Source organism: Pinus tabuliformis, chromosome 1_2 (assembly GCF_031772625.1).
Source record: "Pinus tabuliformis cultivar Carrire ecotype Pingquan chromosome 1_2, CPIR1, whole genome shotgun sequence".
In the NCBI taxonomy this organism is placed as follows: domain Eukaryota; kingdom Viridiplantae; phylum Streptophyta; class Pinopsida; order Pinales; family Pinaceae; genus Pinus; species Pinus tabuliformis.
In genome coordinates, this window is record NC_142298.1 from 749,944,456 (window position 1) to 749,965,633 (window position 21,178).

The 21,178-nt window shown below is 39.7% G+C and overlaps 1 pseudogene; it reads right to left on the reverse strand.

The window, feature by feature from the left end:
- Positions 1-762: 762 nt before the first annotated feature.
- On the reverse strand, positions 763-6,906 carry LOC149207941 (protein ASPARTIC PROTEASE IN GUARD CELL 2 pseudogene; annotated as a pseudogene).
- Positions 6,907-21,178: the final 14,272 nt, after the last annotated feature.

The following is a 21,178-nucleotide window of genomic DNA, read 5'->3' on the forward strand; positions in this document are numbered from 1 at the left end:
TTGTATGATCACACTACAACATGAAAATTTAATATTGTCAACATAGTTAAGCTTGAGTATAATTTTTTAAATCTTGAGGGTAAGTTGAGGTCTTTGACATAGTGTATAATTTTTTAAATCTTGAGAGTAAGTTGAGGTCTTTGACATAGTGTTTTTATAGATGTAGAAAAGACAAAATTTCCCACATAGTTTTAAACACTACATTTTTTAAGATGATGAATTTTTAAAATGTAAAATGTTAACTATTTTCTAAATTGTGATAAAAATGAGTAACAATTATGTTAATAATATCTTCTTCTTCTTTTTAATATATAGTCTCATTGTGAAAAGACTGGAAAAATAAGTACTTCCTTTAACCATATCTGCCTCCTAAACTATAAATTATTTATATATTTTATTTATTAATAATAAAATATATTATTGGTTATAATTATATATAAAATCTTTTAAATCAAATTAAATTCTAAGAATCTTTTAAAGTACAATCCATAAATTGTTATCTAACCATCAGACTCCTGCTCTAACAAACTACAGTCACACTTTCACATTAAAACATAGAGTAAAATAATTACATAAAGCAAACCTCCATAATCTCATATGGATTTTCGGAGATGGATGGTCTAGGTTGCAGACTTTGAATTATATTTGTTGAAATATGATAAATAGCAACCAACTACTATTGATCAAATATCTAAAATATTTCAAATTCTACAATTCACTGATTGTACCAGGTTGACCATTGCAAGAGCAGAAGATTCTGCATCAGCACTGATCGAGAGCGAAGCCAATTTGACTGTTGGTAGAATCGTAGGAAACCCCAATATGCTGCTACTGAATATTCCCCATGATAGAGAGAGCAGAGTCGGTGGGCGCAAAGGCGAAGCAATGAGTACCCATGGTATCCACCGGAACCACGTAATTGTTAGCCGGGAGAGATAAGATCTTCCTGTTGGATAAGTGGAAGTCCACTCCCGGAACCATGACGGAATCATGTTGGTCCGACAGATCGTAGCAGGTGTCGAAGACGGAGTTTCCCTCGGCTCTGGGAAGATGTTGGGTACCCGCAATGAAAGCGTCCCTCATTGCTTCGTAGGCAGGCGTCTGGAGGTAGGTGAGGGTAGTACCGGAGTCGAGGATGACACCCCCACTGTGACGCCCTCGAGTCTCGGGCAGGCGTGCACGATGGGCGGGCGCCCCGTGCACGACGACGGGCGCTCCTTGGCACGACGACGGGCGCGTTTTGGCACGACGACGGGCAGTGCGACGAGCGGATGGGCGAACCTCCGACACTTGGGCGGACCCAACAATGGGCGGACCCGACGATGGGCAGACCCGGCGATGGGCGACCCGTGCACGGTGGGCGGGCGACCCGTGGGCGCGGTCACACTACAGGCAGGCGCGGTTATGCGACGGGACGGCCGAACTGTGGTGCGACATTAGTATGCGACAGTATGGCGGGTAGGCGTAGTTCTACAGCAAGCGGGCGCGGTGATGCGAAGGGCGGGCCGAGCCACAATGCAGTGAACAACGAGCCATACACGCGAGCCATGAGTGCGACGAAGGATTGCATATGCGACGAAAGGAAATGCTGGTATAAACCAAGTGTTGGACCTTTATGCATCTACAATGAACCTATGTTTATATGCGGTGGTTTATAAGCCAGGCCGATGTGTTAAAACATGTTTATGGGCGTGGAGCGAAGGATATGGGGGTTCAGCCTTAAGGCTGAACACCCCTCTTCAAATGAACGACAAACACATGTAAAAACATATCATAAGGTGGCTTATACGCATATATGAATATATGTGAATTAATTAAAATATAATAAATTAAATACGTGGGCTTTATATGTAAATAAGTGGGGTCGGCCTTAAGTTAAGCAACCCCCTTTGAAACATAAGAAAGATACGTATATATTGGTGGAGGATGGAGTTCATTTCTCCATCGAACTTCGCTTGCTCTCCTTCGCATAAGGACAAGAGAAGTGCGAAAGTCTTAAAGGGGAATGCGCATTCCTCATGCGCATAAGGTTAAGGAAACTTCGCATGCTTTGGAGCTTGGGTTATGTGAAGTGAGGTCTCGGTTGTGGAGTTTGTGTACTCGGTTTATGCAGGACTTAAAGGAGGAGATCTTGTGCCCGGATTGAGCACTCTCCTACCTTAAGGAGTTAGCATATGCTTGTAAGGCCGTCGTTGCCTTGTTGTAATATTGTAAAAGATTCTAAGTGTTGGCCGAGGACTTTGCCCGGCACACTTGTATGTTGATGTATTATTGAAGGTTCATAATATATTGATTATTCGGGCGAACTTGTTCGGGAGTTGCCCCTCCCATTCTACATGGTTGTTTGCAATTGTTATTCGGTTTAATTGCATATGAAATGTTAAGAATGGTTTATGATGAATTATGAAGATTAATGCTTTCACATGGTTATAAGATAACGGTTAAAGCATGTTTATATTGGCTAAGGCGTAGTCCATATGTACAAGTATTAACGAAAAGAACGTACACGGTGGTGCCGCACCCCACCGGGCACGGTCAAAAAAATTGCCGTAGGCTTGGGGGCGTGACAGGTGGTATCAGAGCAAAGGTTGCTCGTGGCAGTTGACAGGTGAAGATAAGGTATGGAGAACAACCGAGGTCTTGTAACCTTGAAGATTTGTGGCAAAGATGTTCAAGCGTTGGCAAACACGGGTGGTTCATATAACCTTATATCGACACGATTAGTAGAAGAAGTGGGGCTGATATCTACTATGGAGAACTGGGAAATAACCTCATGGAATTTGGCACTAGGCTCGATACAAGGTGTACCCGTACAGTTGGAAGGATGTAGAGGTCAGCTGGACTTCGTAGTGATAAATACAGATGGCATTGATGTGATGCTTGGACGAGAGGGACTTCTTCAAATCAGTCAGGAAATAGATGAATTTGCAGACCAAGAAGAGGAAGTCATGATGGCCGAAGATGTCGAAGATTTAACTACGATGGAGGTTAGACTTGAAGATGATCAAGCTAAGCCCGAATCATGCAGCTCGTGGACATGGACCGACGAAGATACTCATATGGAAGGACCATGTGATGATGAGGATATGATGGAGGTCGAACTTGAGTTTAATCAAGTTGAACCAGGATCATACAGGTTGGCAACATGGATGGACACTCACATGGAAGGAACGCATGATGATGAGGACTCGATGGAGGCAAAACTTGAAGGTGATCAAGTTGAACCAGGATCGTGCAGCCTATCGACATGGATGGGTGAGGTCACTCATATGGAGGAGCCTCATATCGATAAAGTAAGTATGGATACTTGTGTTTCATTTGGACATTTGGTAGATGGATCATGTGTAGGAGATGGCAAGATCAGCTTGCCTAAGCAAGGAGACATCTTACCATGGATGACTATGATGGAGCCTTGTATGGAGAAGCAAGGGTTGTTACCTGCTGAAGGACTTGTTAAGGTTGCTTGCTACCTTGAGATGGAAGGTGCAAGACCCCGAGACAAGGGAGGAACTCGATGAACATTATGGATGATTTGGGTCATGCTTTAGCCACATGGCTAAGTGCCCGGCATGACTCATGGACAGGTTGAAGGGCACACCCTTGGGTGGACTTCTCATGGCTGAGACCAAGAGATAGTCTTGATGGACACCTTGGTAGAGGAGCTGTGATGGAAGGGACTCGTGATGATGATGCTTAGATGGAATTCTCATGGCCAAGACCAAGAGATAGTCTTGGTGGACCTTTGGTGGAGGAGTTCATGATGACATGAGATCGTTGTGACTTTTGGGACATCATACATGGTGGACTTAGAGGTCTGATGCATTGAGGAGCTGAGGTCAGATGACTTTGATGCAGTATGGGATGCATACTTCCAAAGTACATGCATAGGACATGGCTTGGAAGAGTGACTTGATGAGTAGGATCGATGAGACACTTTGAGGTGATGGGGTCACGATGATGATGATGATGCCTCAGTGGCAGCACTTGGGCATGGGTTGAGCTGAGACTCAACTACTTTACGCACATGATGATGTTGGGATAGATGTGGCTGATCACTTATAGCACATTGACACCAACACTCCATGGACAGCATGTTGCAGATGAGATGGATGGAGTTTTCATGGACCTGAGCATGGATTATGGGAGCTAATTCTTGATGAGTCGGGGATGTGACAGGATGCTTTGAGGAACAACTGATGGTGACATGAGGATGTGCATTCTCATGGTTTGGACGTGACGGTTGGACTAGCTACCCAACTAGTTCAAACATGGGGACTAGTAGTGTACAGAGATGTGTTGGCATTTGTTGGAGTATCATGGCAGCAATTCACGTGAGGACGACATATGATCGAGATGACTTCCCGTTGATGATGATCTTGGTGGAGAGCTACCGAGATGATATGTTGTCGAGGACGACAACGATTTCAGGTGGAGGAGAGTGTGACGCCCTCGAGTCTCGGGCAGGCGTGCACGATGGGCGGGCGCCCCGTGCACGACGACGGGCGCTCCTTGGCACGACAACGGGCCCTTTTTGGCACGACGACGGGCAGTGCGAAGAGCGGATGGGAGAACCTCCGACACTTGGGCGGACCCAACAATGGGCGGACCCGACGATGGGCGGACCCGGCGATGGGCGGGCGACCCATGGGCGACCCGTGGGCGCGGTCACACTACAGGCAGGCGCGGTTATGCGACGGAACGGCCGAACTGTGGTGCGACGTTAGTATGCGACAGTATGGCGGGTAGGCGCAGTTCTACAGCAAGCGGGCGCGGTGATGCGAAGGGCGGGCCGAGCCACAATGCAGCGAACAGCGAGCCATACACGCGAGCCATGAGTGCGACGAAGGATTGCATATGCGACGAAAGGAAATGCTGGTATAAACCAAGTGTTGGACCTTTATGCATCTACAATGAACCTATGTTTATATGCGGTGGTTTATAAGCCAGGCCGATGTGTTAAAACATGTTTATGGGCGTGGAGCGAAGGATATGGGGGTTCAGCCTTAAGGCTGAACACCCCTCTTCAAATGAACGACAAACACATGTAAAAACATATCATAAGGTGGCTTATACGCATATATGAATATATGTGAATTAATTAAAATATAATAAATTAAATACGTGGGCTTTATATGTAAATAAATGGGGTCGGCCTTAAGTTAAGCAACCCCCTTTGAAACATAAGAAAGATACGTATATATTGGTGGAGGATGGAGTTCATTTCTCCATCGAACTTCGCTTGCTCTCCTTCGCATAAGGACAAGAGAAGTGCGAAAGTCTTAAAGGGGAATGCACATTCCTCATGCGCATAAGGTTAAGGAAACTTCGCATGCTTTGGAGCTTGGGTTATGTGAAGTGAGGTCTCGGTTGTGGAGTTTGTGTACTCGGTTTATGCAGGACTTAAAGGAGGAGATCTTGTGCCCGGATTGAGCACTCTCCTACCTTAAGGAGTTAGCATATGCTTGTAAGGCTGTCGTTGCCTTGTTGTAATATTGTAAAATATTCTAAGTGTTGGCCGAGGACTTTGCCCGGCACACTTGTATGTTGATGTACTATTGAAGGTTCATAATATATTGATTATTCGGGCGAACTTGTTCGGGAGTTGCCCCTCCCATTCTACATGGTTGTTTGCAATTGTTATTCGGTTTAATTGCATATGAAATGTTAAGAATGGTTTATGATGAATTATGAAGATTAATGCTTTCACATGGTTATAAGATAACAGTTAAAGCATGTTTATATTGGCTAAGGCGTAGTCCATATGTACAAGTATTAACGAAAAGAACGTACACGGTGGTGCCGCACCCCGCCGGGCACGGTCAAAAAAATTGCCGTAGGCTTGGGGGCGTGACACCCACGGCCCGATGTGTCGTCGATGGAGAAGACGTCGTCCGGGATGGAGTTGAGGAAAGTGCAGCCGATGCTGATGCTGGTGAGGGAGAGATAATAGAAGGTAGGAAGAAGGGAGTTTTTTGCCATGGGCGTGAAGAAGGAATCCTCGGGAACGGATTGCGCCCCGAATTCAAGCGTGCCGGATGACTCGGAATACCTATCAACGAGGCACTACGCAAAAACGCCGTTCAACTGTTCCCCGAGCTGCGAGGGGAAGGATAGCGGCCCGGCCCCGAGGCCCAGAAGCCCCGTTGCCCCTACGAAGAGGCCGGTGTTGTAGAGGCCGCAGCCGATGGCCACGTGACGGACATAGCTGTCGAATGTCAGCGTCTCAGTGGCCATGACCCCAGTGGTGTAGGAGCCGTCGCCGTAGTCGACTCTGTAGGCGCAGCCGCCGCCACGAGAGCAGCCGTGGACGTCAAGCTGACTGCACGCGTCGGAGTTGCAGCTTAAAGCGGAGAAGGAAGCGGAGGAGTAGGGGTTGAAAATGGGATCCATCTGCCGGTAACACTTGCGGCATGGCATGCACTGAATCCACGTCACGTCGCTGCCCGTGTCGATCACCATGTATTGCTCCGTCGTCGGCGTTCCCAGGCCTATGCGCGTGAAGTACTCGCCGCTCCCCACCACTAGTCCCGACACGACACCGACCCCTAAATCTTCTGCCACCTTTGCATAGCTTCCCGCCGACTTGTTCAATCTCCTCTCTATCTGCTGCTCCAGTCCCCGAATTCTTGCGGCATCCCGCTTCTGCGTCTCCTCCCACCGTCGCTCGTACGATGGGCGAGCATTGGCGGGCAGCAGAGTGTCCCTATGCACCACTTCCGACCTCCACGCACTCCCTCTCGCCTTCCACGCTCTTTTGTGTTCAACTCCGACAGTGGAGGAGACTTCGTCGAGCTTGTTGAAGGGCTTGGTTTTCGTGTAGCCGTGGCCGCTGTGAGACGAGAGCGCAGACAAAAGCATCCCGAGAGTGATCAAGAAGAAGCCAAGCTCAACGTAGTGAGGCGTCATCTCCTCGTTCGTAAGGATAGTCTGGCAAAGGGTTAGATGTGTGGCGAATCAATAAACTAAGAGCTATTTAATGCATTGTAATCGTTAAACCTTCAAATTATTATATTTATAAAATATAAATTTATATTAAAATATAATAATATATTATATTTTTATATATTTAATTTCGACTCCATTAGAGATTTTAAAAATCCACTTTCCTCCTAAAGTTATTGCCATAATATTTTATAATTAAAATATAAAAAGATATCTAGAATCTTATCTATTTTCAAAGAGTATTTATTGTAAAATCTCTTCATATCCCACAACAACTTATGAAAGTTAGGATAAGTGATTCTATGATCGTGTAAGTGGGTGATTAGGATTTCATATTAATTTAGGAAGTTTTCATTTTATAATAATAATAAAAAGATTTTCAAATAGGGTGTTTAACTAGAAAATGCAAGAGATTAGGGGCGAGTTTGTCACCCCATTGCCTTACAAATAATTTAAGGGGTTGACATTGCCAACTCTCTTCATGTACTAAGCATGCCACTGTTCCTTTCATAATTTATGGACATGGAAAGTTATACTTTGTTTCGGCTCCAACTGTACAGCTTACCATTTGTGACTTTTATGTTGTGTTACTGCCCTTCCCTCACTGCTGGTGGGATTTCTTCTAGAGTCTTCTAATGTTGAGAGGCCCATGCATGAAAAATTCCATGTAATTTTGGGGAATTGTCTACCTGTTTTTTTCTCAAATGTGCCTACTCATGACATATAATGTAGTTGTGGTGGTCGAGGATTGTTTGTGCCCTAGTCAAGTTGATGGAGTCTAGACAACTTGGTGCTCATAGAGAAAGCAGGATGGAAAATTAAATGACAATGCTAGATGTTCGAACAATATTTCTCACTGAATATTGTGGTTTCTTCCAGAGTTGTTGTTTTCTACTGTAGCGGTCAGTACCCTATCTTTAGTTGTAGAACATTCACAAGTCTTAACAGCGTGGGTGGCTTTCTTTGGGGTACTTCCTGACTCTCTTAACTTCGTTCACATTGTTTTTGACCTTGAATTTAATGACCTCAACCTATTTTGTTATATAGTAGTTTTTGGTAACTAGCATTCTGGTTTGCATTGTTTCAACAACTATTAGAAGCCCTGCCCTACCTGAGGAATTTTATCTGCTACCTTGCCTCTTTGTTTTGATGTCCTATGCCAGTATTATTTAACTAGACCTCCCCCTAGCCTTCGTTTCAGTCTTCCTCCCAATATTCCCTATTTCTGTAATTTCTCTGTTCGTTTTGAATCTTCATCTCTTTAATTGTTGTTTCCCTTTCCTATGCATTATGCCTCGGAAACACATGTGCAATCATCGATGGGGAGGTGGATGTGGCCCCAAAAGTAGAACACGAACCTAGTCCCAAGCTCAAGAGGTTGTGGTCTTCTTCCATTCAACTACCTCTCTCAATACTCGCGATGGGATTCACCATCTCAAGACCCTCTTTAGCTCTACAACATTCACAAGTTTGCACAACGTGGATGAATTTCTTTGGGGTACTTCTTGACTCTCTAAGCTCTATTCACATTTTGTTTTTCCTTGAATTTAATGACTTCAGTCTATTTTGTTATATAGTAGTTTCTAGTAACTAACATTCTAGTCTATGGTGTTTTAGCAACTATTGGAAGCCCTCACTACTTAAGGAATTTTATCTACTAACTTGCCTCTCCTGACATCATGTTCTAGTATTCTCTGACTAGGCCTCTCCCCAGCCCTTGTTTCAGTCTTCCTCCTAATATTCCTTGTCTCTGTAATTCTTCCTCTGGTTTTCAGTATTAATATTTGTGATTAATGTTTCCCTTTCTTATGCATCATGCCTCAGAAACACATGTGCAATCATCAAGGGGGACGTGGTTATGGCTCGCAAAGTAGAACATGAGCCTAGTCCTAGGATTAGGAGGTTGTGGCCATTTTCCATTCAACTATCCCTCTCAATATTTTTGATGAGATTCACCATCTCGAGACTCTCTCACCCGATGACCAAGAATAATTTTTAGATTCTGAAATCCTTGAGGAGGTAGCCCACCAAGTTCCTGACTTTGGTCACACTAAGGGAAGATGGAGACAATACCTAAACTCCATTACCCTTCATTGATATCTAATGGAAATAGATGATTTATAGGTGGAAGAATTAATCTCTCTCCATTGGAGAAATGGAAGCCCATTATGGAAACAATCATGGAATCTTGGTCTGAAAAATCATAGAACCATGGAATCATGAAATCCACATAAATGGCAGAGAGCGCAGATTGGAGAAACAAAAGAATCCCGAGACTCATTAACAAGAAGCAAATCTCAACATAGTGAGGCCTCATCTCCTCATTCGTAAGGATTTTCGGGCAGAGGGTTAGATTTGTGGCGACTGAATAAACTAAGAGCTATTTAATGCATTGAGTGAGAGATCTGATATTATCGGTGGTGGATAGTCTTCCTTTGTCATTTCCATTGTATATTCTTTGCATGATAGGCCACTCAAGTTTGGAGCTTCTAATGGCTTTCTAGAGTGGGAAGGCTTGTGCTTATAAAATCAGTTTTGGAAGCCATTCTTGTATTTTTGATGTCTCTTTCATTGATCATAAAATGGATTCTCAATTTAATTCGTCAATCTTGCTTTATATTTTTATGGAAGGGTTCAAAGAATGGGTGAGCTTTTCCTTGGGTAAGGTGGGACAAAATCACTTTTCCCAAGAAATGGGGAGGCTGAGGGTTTAAAAAATATATTCCACTTCTCTAAACCTTTAGCAAGAAAGGTAGGATGGAGGCTACTAGATTTTGTAAGTATAGGGGTTGAAGTAATAAATAAGAAATATACATATCCCTTATCTATTAAAAATGGGTCATACTCCTAAATAAATCTAGGTCTAATGTCTGAGTGGCCTGGAACGTAATTTTGGCATCTTTCAATGTGATTGAGAGTGGTCTAGCTCAGAGGGATGAATCTGGTGAAAGAGTTAGAATTGGAGCGGATACATGGATTGGATGCAATGCAAACTACTGGTTGCCTTTGGCCTTAGTGGAATTTCTGAATGACAATGAAAAGCATGCCTTGAACCAAGTGGCGAATCCACAAAGCACATATTTATGGGCTCAATGATGGGCTAGTGCTACATAATTAACTCTACCTAATGCTTTTACATCATATTGTTTGGATTATATAAACACTCTCAATATCTCACATGTTAGAAGCAATAAGAATGTAGATTCTTTATGGTCGGTTCATGCTTCGTCTGGGGATTACTCTCCAAAGATGGGTTACCTGCACATCATTTTTTATAGAGAGATGAAGAATGTGGAGTGCTGGTGAAGAAAATTTTGGAAGTTGTGATGCTCTACCAAAGCAAACTTTTTCCTATGGTGCATTATTGAAAATAAGGCCCCCATAGGGGACAATTTATAGAAAAGATGTTTCATGGGGCCAAGTTGGTGTGCTCTATGTAAAAACACAAAGGAGATAATTTTTTATTTATTATTTGAACGTCTTTATTCCTCTATAGTAAAAAGCACAGTAAGCACGAATTTATATTTAAATCTCAGATGGTAGGATCCTTCATGCAAAGATGCCTAGAAATTGTGGTGGGAAAATGCAGTCCCAAAAAAATATAGAAACCTCCCTCCAATTTTTTGTTGGGGCATTTTGCTAGATAGAAATAAAGTCGTTTTTCAATGCTAGTCTCTCTTCTTTGACGAAGTGGTTGTTCAAACCATTGCCATTTATGACTTAATTCTCAATGATATTGTATCAGATAAACCCCAAAACATTATTGTTGAAGAAGTGGATAGTTCTATCTAGTTAGGTTATTTTGATGGGGCGTCCCTTGATAGGGGTGTGTTTGGTAGTGGAACAATTTTATACTCGTCTAAAAATCACTCATTTAAGCTTCCAAGTGGGTTGGGAAGGGGATCAATTAATTATGTAGAGCTTCTTAGTTTGAAGTTATTATCATTGTTCGCTTTTAAAAAGGGATGCAAAAGGCTTCATATTTTTTAGACTCTTTTGTTGTTATTAAATGGTTCAATGATACTAACAAGTGCCACACTCACACAATGCTTCCGATTTTTGATGAATTTTTGAGGTTAAAGTTTTCTTTTGATCAGATTACATGTTGTCACATCTACATGGAAAGGAACAATATTGCAGATGTCTTTCCAAGGCTGGTGTAGAATAGGCTATGAGGAGTTGGAATATTTAGGAACAGTTAGTGGAAACCTAACTAGAGTACTATCATAGAACTGGCTATGAGGAGTTGGAATATTTAGGAACAGTTAGTGGAAACCTAACTAGAGTACTATCATAGAACTTTCTTGAAAGGCCCGTAGTGGGATGACCTAATTCCTTGAAAACTTTCAGTTTTTTGGTATTGCTTCATGGTTCTGAGTATTTATCTGGTGAATAGCTTAACTATTTGTATCTATTTTTTATGATCGTATTTATCTTTGGATGTATTATATGATGGGACATGGTATGGGCTTATAAGCCTGATTTTTAATTTTTGATGACTCACTTTTTTCTCACAAAACAACTTTTTGGCATGCATAAGTACATATGTAAAAATATAATTTTCACTACACTTGATGGAAATTAAGATTTCTCTTGGGAAAAAAGAAATAGTGTAGAAGAAAATATAGAGATGCTGCTAAGAAGAGAATGAGTATTTCGAGGATTAGAACTAATTCAGAGAATGAGTATTGCGAGGATTAGAACTAATTCTCATGAACTCTGGAGTGACACTGGTCTATTCCCAAAATACCTTGGGACAAAATAATATGCCTCCTCTGTGATACTAACAGAGTCCAAGATGAAAAGCACTTTCTCTTGGATTGTCAAGCCCTTACTCACATATTTTCTCATTTCCAAAACATTTTCCCGATGACCAACCTCCTTAACTTGTTCAATTAACAAAACTATAATAACGCTCCTTCCCCTCATTTTTTATCACATAAATAAAATTTTAAATAATCTCAATGAATAGCTTCTTTATTAAAGTTTGATTGATCATATCCATCTTAGTAGACATCAAAAAATATATGAGAAAAAATGTATTAGTACAAAATTCAACGTCTCTTTGATATTTATCTAAATCCCATTAAATCCAAATTTTAACATAACTCATCAAATCTGAGAAATCTAACCAAAAAATTTGTCTGAAATACCATATTACACCTTTAAGAAAATAGTTTAAAAAATTATATATATAAATAATTATATAATTATAATAGAAGCTACCTAATTCAATTACTAAAATACTAGATTAAAATTAATATTTATAATTAATTTTATTATTAAAATTATATTCCTAATTAACATAGTATTTATAAATAAAATTAAAAATATATTTATACTCATTAAAATTAAAATTATATTTATAATTAAAATAATATAAATGATTAATTTCATGTTCAAATTGTATTCATGGTTGGTTAAAATTGTAAATAAATAAATAAATATATATATGGATGGTTAAATGTACAAATGATAATAATATAAATAGTAATATATATATATATATATATATATATATATATTTTTGTTTTAATCTTTCTTGCCATGTTATTGATAATTGAATTGTTTTCTGTTAAATGTATGGTTTTGTAAACATATATATTTAAGGCAAAGTGGTTTTGTTTTTATTCTCACGTGAAAAAGGTTTAAAAAAAAAACAAAAACAAACATATGAAGGTGTACAAATTATTAAAAAATAATTCAAATTTTTCCAATATGTTAAATTAAAAAAACAAAAAAATTTGAAATTTTATCCTCCAACCAAAAGTACATAAAATCTTACGCACCATAAAAACTTCCCGTCGACTCATCTTTTCTCTATCTGCTGCTCCAGTAGCCGAAGTCTTGCAGCATCGGGCCTCCGCGTTTCCTCCCACCGTTGCTCGTTAGACGGCCGAGCGTTGGCACCACTTCTAAATAAAAATAATAATAAAAATTAAATAATTTATTTTTATAAATAAATAATTATTAAATTTTACAAAGATATACCATCATTTTAGATTAAACTTAATACAAGTATTTGATAATTAAATCCACTCAAATAAATATTTTAGAAACCCACTTTCATCTAGAAGATTAAACTTAATATTTTTTATTATAATAAGTATTTGATCATTAAATCCACTCAAATAAATAATTCTAAAAACCCACTTTCATCTAAAAGCTATTGACATAATATTCTATAATTAAAATAAACAAAACCTAAAATTTGATATAAATATTTTAAAAACCCACTTTCATCTAAAAGCTATTGACATGATATTTTATAATTAAAATAAATAATATCTAAAATTTGATATAATGTGAGGGAGAATTTATTCCCAATCTCTTCATAGTCCTCACCAACAATTGGTATTATGGACTTTCATCCTATGAAGTGATTCAACCACCCTCAAGTCCAACCATGTGCTCGATGGCCCAGAAATGATCCCAAATTAATGTTCCCCGACACAGTTTATGATTTTTCAGATTATAAAAAGCTGTGGTGGGACTTCATGAATGTTGATGACAGAGAAGAAACCCATTACACAAAGTTGAAATTCAGCACAATGGCAGCATCCCAGAAAAATCTACAATGTGAATGGTTTCAGAATTGGTGGACAGATTACGGAGTCAGCAGAACAGCCATGGACCCAGTATACATGAAAGATATGAAAGAAAATACTGTCACAGATGTTTTGAGTACAACATTGGGGAATGTTTTCATCGCATATACAACACAGTCAAAGAAATGACAGTTCAAGAGTGGGATCCTTTTCACATGACAAATTATTCCCTCCAGGAATACATGAGAGAGCACTTAGAATGGTATGTCTTAACCAAAGTCCAACATCAAATCATACTGGGTAAACCCATGATAGTCCGGAGGATTTATACAAAGGCATGTGATGATCTACTTTATAAAAGAAACAGATTCCCTGATCTGACTATATTTTGATTACGTACCAGTCACAAGGGCTTAATTGTGACCAGAGTTCCCGTGGGCTTTACTGTTTAAAAGCTTCCACAGTGTAAATACACAGTCAAAGAAATGACAGTTCAAGAGTGGGATCCTTTTCACATGACAAATTATTCCCTCCAGGAATACATGAGAGAGCACTTAGAATGGTATGTCTTAACCAAAGTCCAACATCAAATCATACTGGGTAAACCCATGATAGTCCGGAGGATTTATACAAAGGCATGTGATGATCTACTTTATAAAAGAAACAGATTCCCTGATCTGACTGTATTTTGATTACGTACCAGTCACAAGGGCTTAATTGTGACAGGAGTTCCCGTGGGCTTTACTGTTTAAAAGCTTCCACAGTGTAAATAATCTCATCTAGTCTTTTCCCGTGGGCTTTTTTGTACAAAAGTATCCACTGTGTAGATAGCCATAATGTTCGATTTGTTTTAGGTACATGAATCTACTTTACAGACTATATCTCATGCGTTACTCGAAAGCAATTATTCGGTCTGTTTTATGGACCCGGATATTTGTGCGGATGTCGCTCTGATAAAGACTGAAAAGTAATGATTCTTTAAGCTTTAAGTCATTTCTGTCCGACCAACAGTAATGTTTGTCCCCCCTTCTCATCCTATATAATAAGGGTAAGGTTCATTTGTTGGGCATCGGCATTTGGAGAGTTTTGTGTGTGTTTGAGTCGAGCGTTCTCCTGCTCTGCATCTGCGGACATCTAGTCTGATCTGCTTGCAACACGAGAAATCACTCAAAGTCCTTAGTTGGTTTGAGAAGCTTGCGTATCAGTGTGCTCGGCACTGATAAGAACCTAAAGTGGCCGAACCATTAGAAGAGTCAAGTGTTTGGGTGTTAAGTCTGATTATGAGACAGAGCCTATACCTCGCCAGGAGCCTCCGGTAGTAACTTGCTCAATTTTGAGCTGTGAAAAGTCCGGTAAATGCGAGATTAGTCTATCTCTGTATAGAATCCATTTCTATAAAAGCTCTGTGAGCATCCTGTAAGAATTTTCTCCATTCTGAAATAAAATGAGTATGCCATTCTGTTATTGAGTACCTCTGTGTATTTATAAGTCCGCTGTGGTAGTAGTTTTCTCTGTGCTTTCATCCCAAGTTCGCAGGAAGTTCGCCAAAAGATCGAAGGGACACCAAGGCCATTTGAAGGCATGGATGCCGTTGTTGAGGTCGTCAGAGTGTGAAAGATCCAAGTAGGTTCATCACTGGTTCATCAGGAGTTGGCTACCAGAGAAATACGAAGAGACACAGAGAACGAGCAAGCTCGTGCCAGGAGCCCTTGCTAGAAATTGGTATCAGAGCCAGTAACGTCTGGTTCTAAAGGTTGGTACTCAGATCTATATTGCTTTAAGTAAGAATGGAGCCATTCAGAAAGTGTGTTTCATTTCGAGAGCTTGAAGAAGATAATTCCCATCCAGAAGAAAATCCTCTTAAATAAATGTTTGAAAATAGTTCAAGTAGAACCTTAAACTCTGCTGAACTTACTTGTGAGGAATTTCAGCCTTCTGCAAGATGGGCTTTACCAGATATAACACCCTCTGAAGTCTATAGTGATTTAGCTCCTTTCCATTTAATTGCTGCATCTAGAATTAGCATTAAAGAGTCTGTTAGTCAAGTTCAGGAGAACTCTGAGAGTATTCAGACAATACCACTGCTAAATCCTCAGGCCTTACAAGCAGAAGCAAAAAGGTTAAAGACAAATTATCTACATCTTTGTTGCATTCGGGTTGGCATCAATCCTTTGGTCCATAAAGGATTAAAAACATTTGTGCTTGCTACTGTTAGAGATCTAACGCACAACAGATATACAGATTCTATAATCGGTGGGATTGTAGCCCCTTTGTCTGATGGCCCTGTATACTTTGATTGTTTCCCAAACTTTTCCATATATGTGTTTGATGAAACCATTAAAGATATCTTATAGCTGCAAATCCATACTACGGGTTTTGATATGAAGAGAAAGAGGAACAATATAGCCATCTAGACCAAAGCCTGTTTCAGACATACCAACACTTTATGGCCAGCAATCCGTCATACTCCCAGTCGAGATTCCAAATCAAGTGTGGTAGTCAAAACTGACCCAAAGAACCAAAAGATTGAACATCTATTGATAAAATGGGAAGATCTGCAATTTCCTGAACATTGGGTTGTAAATCACTCCAGGCCACAAATTCCCCGAAACATCACTTCTGCCAATATAACAGAAAATGCTTCCAATGCAGTCATATCCTTTCCTCGCAGGTCAACTATTGATCGGAGAAGAATAGATGCTGCTTGTAAATCATCCAAATACTACAGAGATCCTTCCACTGTCGATACCGCCTGTTCATCATCATCCTTTTCTTCTTGTAAACATCCACAGCTTTTCGAATTAGCCCAGCTTGTAAATTTTTCTTCTTTAGAAGTAAAATGTCCAGATTGTACAAATGTCGTAAATCTGCTTACTCTAGCTGAACAGAATGTTCATCTGCACCATAATCCTCGCATTGGTGTTGCACCTCCATCTACTTCTATCAGCTCATGCCCGAATCCTAAATGTTCTGATATTCCTTTCCCACATGAGCCTGAGCCCGATTCAGATCATGTTCTCATGATCCATTCAATAGAAGAAGAAGACCCTAGGCTTACTCAGATGATTTGCTTAATGAGACCAGCAAAGCCGAGGTATGGGTTGGGGAAACTTGAGCAATCAGAACTGATTCCAGAATGCAGATTCAAACAGATTCCTTCTGACTGTAAAAAGCCTGCAGTCATGGAACTATCTTGAATGCCTCATCATCTGCTATATACAGTATAGGCAGAGACTTTACCTTTGCTTTGATTTCTTGCACTGCTCTGGTATGGGCATCTGACCATTGAGGGGGATTTTTGCCAAGCCGCTTATTGAGCACTTTCCTGTCACTGGCACAGTCTTGATAAAAATTGCTTACATAATTTAGGCAGCCAAGGAACCTTTGCAATTGTGTCTTGTCTTTTAAGACATCTAGAAATTTGTCTGCAAAGTCAATGGCATGTTGTTGCAGAGAGATTTGTCCATTAGAAATCTGGTGGCCTAAGAACTTTATAGAAGTCTGAAATACTTCTATTTTCTTTTTGCTAAGCACAAGTCCATTTTTCTTGACCAACTTCATGAAAATATTTACATGTTTGAAGTGATCATCAATATTTTTGGAAAAAATTAAAACATCATCAATATATACAAGTAGCCAATCAAAATATGGCTTAAAAATATCATCCATGACCTTTTGAAACTTTGAAGGAGCATTTTTAAGACCGAATGGCATGACATTCCATTCATAAAGCCTTGCAGGAATACTAAAAGCAGTTTTGAACTTATCTCCCTCATCAATGGAAACTTGCCAAAATCCTGCTTTTAGATCAAATTTTGAAAATATTTTGGCTCCTGCAATTCTCCTGATCAAATCTCCTTTATGTGCAATGGGATAAGTATCATCGGCCAATACTGAATTTAGAGGCTTGTAATTTATCACAAGTCTAGGGATACCTCTAATTTGTTCAGCTCTTTTGTTTACATAGAATCCATAGCAATTCCAGGGGCTAGTGGATTCTCTGATCAATCCTCTGTTGAGCAATTGCTGAATTTCTTTTTGGCATAGTTCCCTGTATTCTTGGCTCACAGGGATTGCTCGGCTTTTACAGGGCTTTCCTGTGTATCCTTCTTTATAGGGCAACTTAATGGTATGTTGCTTTCTGTGCCAAAAAGCATTTGGCTCTTCTGAACAACATTTTTCTTCCAGTTTTCCTTTCAGTTCTTGGATTCTTCTTTTGATTTGGGGTAGTTTCAGCTGTTCTTCTACTCTCAATGTACTTTTTAGATCTTTAAGATCTGATAGCAAAGATTCTTCTTTGTCTAATTTCTGCATGGCTTGAACCATTGTAGAAACTCTTGGAGTTGAAACATAAGGAAGCTCAATTCTTTTTCTTCTACCTTTAGATGTGGGTACAGAAATAAAATAACCAGCTCTACTTCCTTTCAACCTGGCTGAGCCATGAGGTTCTACTGCAGCTAAAAAGACATTCCCTAATATACAGTCAACAGGGATGTCTGCTATGGCAAACTTCATGTATACACAGTGAGTATCAAAACATAGTGAAGCTCTAGGAATTTCATATTTGAGTTTCTTATTTCCTAGGCCTACAACTTCTCTTTCAGCAGAGACCCAATATTTCGCTGGAACATTTCTGATGTTAAGAATATTAATATCTGCACCAGAATCTAATAATGCAGTCATGGAAAATATCTGGCCTTGGATATAGATTTTTACCTTGACATGATGTTGCTGATATGTGATGGTAAACAATCTCATATCTTGAAAGCCAAAATTTGGGTCTGACCTTCCTTCAGCAACTTGAATTTCTTGGATGTGGGCTGTTGTGTTCCAGGATTCTTCTTCTTTTTCTTCTTAAATCTCCTTGCCTTTCTTAATTTCTACAATTTGAGCTTTGATTGCAGAAATCTCTGCTTTGAGTTGGTGAATTTCACCACTCACTTCTCCCAAAGTCAGGGATCTTACTTTCCTTGGTTTCTGGTGATGCATTTGGAAAGACTTAGTGTTCCTTTCATAGGATGCATCGACAAACAAAGGTTTCTTACCTGATTCTTTTGAAGCTTTTGATTTAAGCTGATCTGTGAATGCTTCTATCAGGCGGTTCTTCATGGCTCCATCTTCCATTGTCCTAATATGTGATAAAATCTTCATTTCTACCTCTTCTTCAGCAGATGCCATTAGGACTTTTTCTTTAGGAGGCTTTGTTCTTTCTTCCTCTTCCCTGGAACTGTACAAAAATTCAGAGTCATCTTCATAAAATATATGACATGCACATTCTTCTGAATTAGAGCAAGAACATTCAGACGATTCAGAATCAGTATACTGGCCCATATTGACTTGAAATTCTTCTTCTGAAGTGCTAAAAGAATCAAGAGACGATTCCTCTAGTTGGTGCTGTTGGGCTGAGTCTTTGATAATAATATTTGGACACCTTTCTGTAGCATGGGTCTTTGATTTACATCTCAGGCAAAAGCTTGGGCCTGAATGCTCTTTCTTAACCTGTTTAGCCTTTTGAGCATAAACAGCTGTCTTTTTTCCCTTATTAAGCTTTGATTCTTCCCCTTGGGGACATCTTGAAGCTGTATGCCCAGTCTGGCCACACAACCAGCAAGTAATTTTGTTCCATTTTTCTTGCTTGGATGTATGCAAATGGATGTCAGAAGGAGTATAATAATGGGTTTTTGGGATATATTTGTAGTGGCCCTTCTTTTTATGGCTTTTATCCCTTGTAGAATACTTCCTTTTATTTTTTGGATAATCCCTTCTACTTTTGTAGAAAGTCTCTTTGAATTCTCTTTTGGCCCTTTTCCTGGACTTTCTCTTTTTGACCAATGGGTCATCTATTGTCAGTCCATATTTGCTGCAAATGGACTTTCTATCTGGTAGTCTGGACAGTTTTTCCAAAGACTTGTTTACCTTTGAGCTGGTACAAAGACTTACCAGTGTCTTTGTAATAAGGGAATAAATTTCTCCCCATGTATAAGACTCAAAAGGCAACTGGAAAATTTCTTGCAATCTAATATAATCAACAAATCTAGAGGGTAAAGCAGCTAGATATACCTGCTTCCAGAGCAGGTTTTTGGAATCTTTCACCTCATAGATTCGCTGCATCCAGTCTCTATGGAAATCATCAAATTGAGACATCTTATGACATTTGAGGTTCATCAAAATGACCTCATGTTTGTTGGCAATTTCTGTTTCACAACCACACCAATGTTCTAAAATCATTGATGTTAGCGCACCAATCATATTGCTTATTACAGTACCATCAGGATTATGAATAACATCTCCTTTTTCATCCTTGAGAACTTCTGCTTCCATGGTCTCAATAAGTTTAGGAGAAGATTCAGTTTCCCACCATCTAAGAAGAGTACCTGTAAAACATTGGATGATGGTTCTGCAAGCATCTACCTCTAATTTTCCTCTAAGACACATGAGTTTATATTCAGTATACATTAAATCAATCATCTGGCGAATTTGGCCAATGCTCATATTGTCTATGTTCCACTCTCTGTGGGAATCAGGGAAGAAAGTATGAGCTTCAGGCAATTTTCCCTTCCCTTCAATGTCAGGAGCAGAATATCTGGAAAATCTATGTTCAAGAGGCTCATAGATTGGGAGTATTTGTGTTTCCTGAAACTTTTGTTCTTCTGTTTCTGGTTCCCTAGATAAGGAAGCAATACTGATGTGTTCAGACTCATCATTCTTTGAGGTGGTTTCTTTGGGGAACAGCAGAGGGAATTTCTGTACATTTCTTATTGGATTCTCAATCTTTATATTTCTTTTCACCAAGAAAGAATTTGGAACTGGCTTCTCAACTTTTGTGACCTGCATCCTTTCAAATTCTCATTTAAGCTAGTAAGGAGTGTCTTAGTTACATCAATATGTCCAACTAAGTTTTCTCCCATTTCTTCAATCTTATTCAATGATTCCTTGGTGTAAGAACAAGTCATGCTGGAATCAAATTGTAAATTATTCAAACAAGAATTTACACTATTAAGTGAAGACTGCACAATATCTACTTGCTTCTTTACATCTTCTGCTTCAGCCACATTCATTTCTAGACCCTTTAGAGCAGTATTGGTCCAATTTAACTGTTCACTAGCCTTTTGAATTCTACCATCAATTCCTAAGGCATTATCATCTTTTTGAACCAGGGGAATCGCTTTGGCTGCATTTGTTTTTTCTCCTAAGATGATTCCTTTATATGGGGGAAAAGTAGTAGGGGTTTCAACTGTGGATCCATCATTTGCAGTCCATCCATGCTTATCAGTCATATTGCTAGAAGTAGCACCAGTTAAAACATTTATAGGAGCAATTTTATCTTTCCATGAGTAGAAAGATATCCAAACATTATTTACTTCCATATAATGTTTCCAGTCTGTTGCTAACTTTCTTTTCTGATCTGGGGTATATCCTTGGTCAAATTCATCTGCTTGAGGATTTGTATACAAATCCCAATTCAACATTTCTTTCATCCATTTAGAATTGATTTGTGATTTTAAGCACCCATCCATAAGTGCAAAAAACTTATGCATTTCCATGACTGCAGGCTTTTTACAGTCAGAAGGAATCTGTTTGAATCTGCATTCTGGAATCAGTTCTGATTGCTCAAGTTTCCCCAACCCATACCTCGGCTTTGCTGGTCTCATTAAGCAAATCATCTGAGTAAGCCTAGGGTCTTCTTC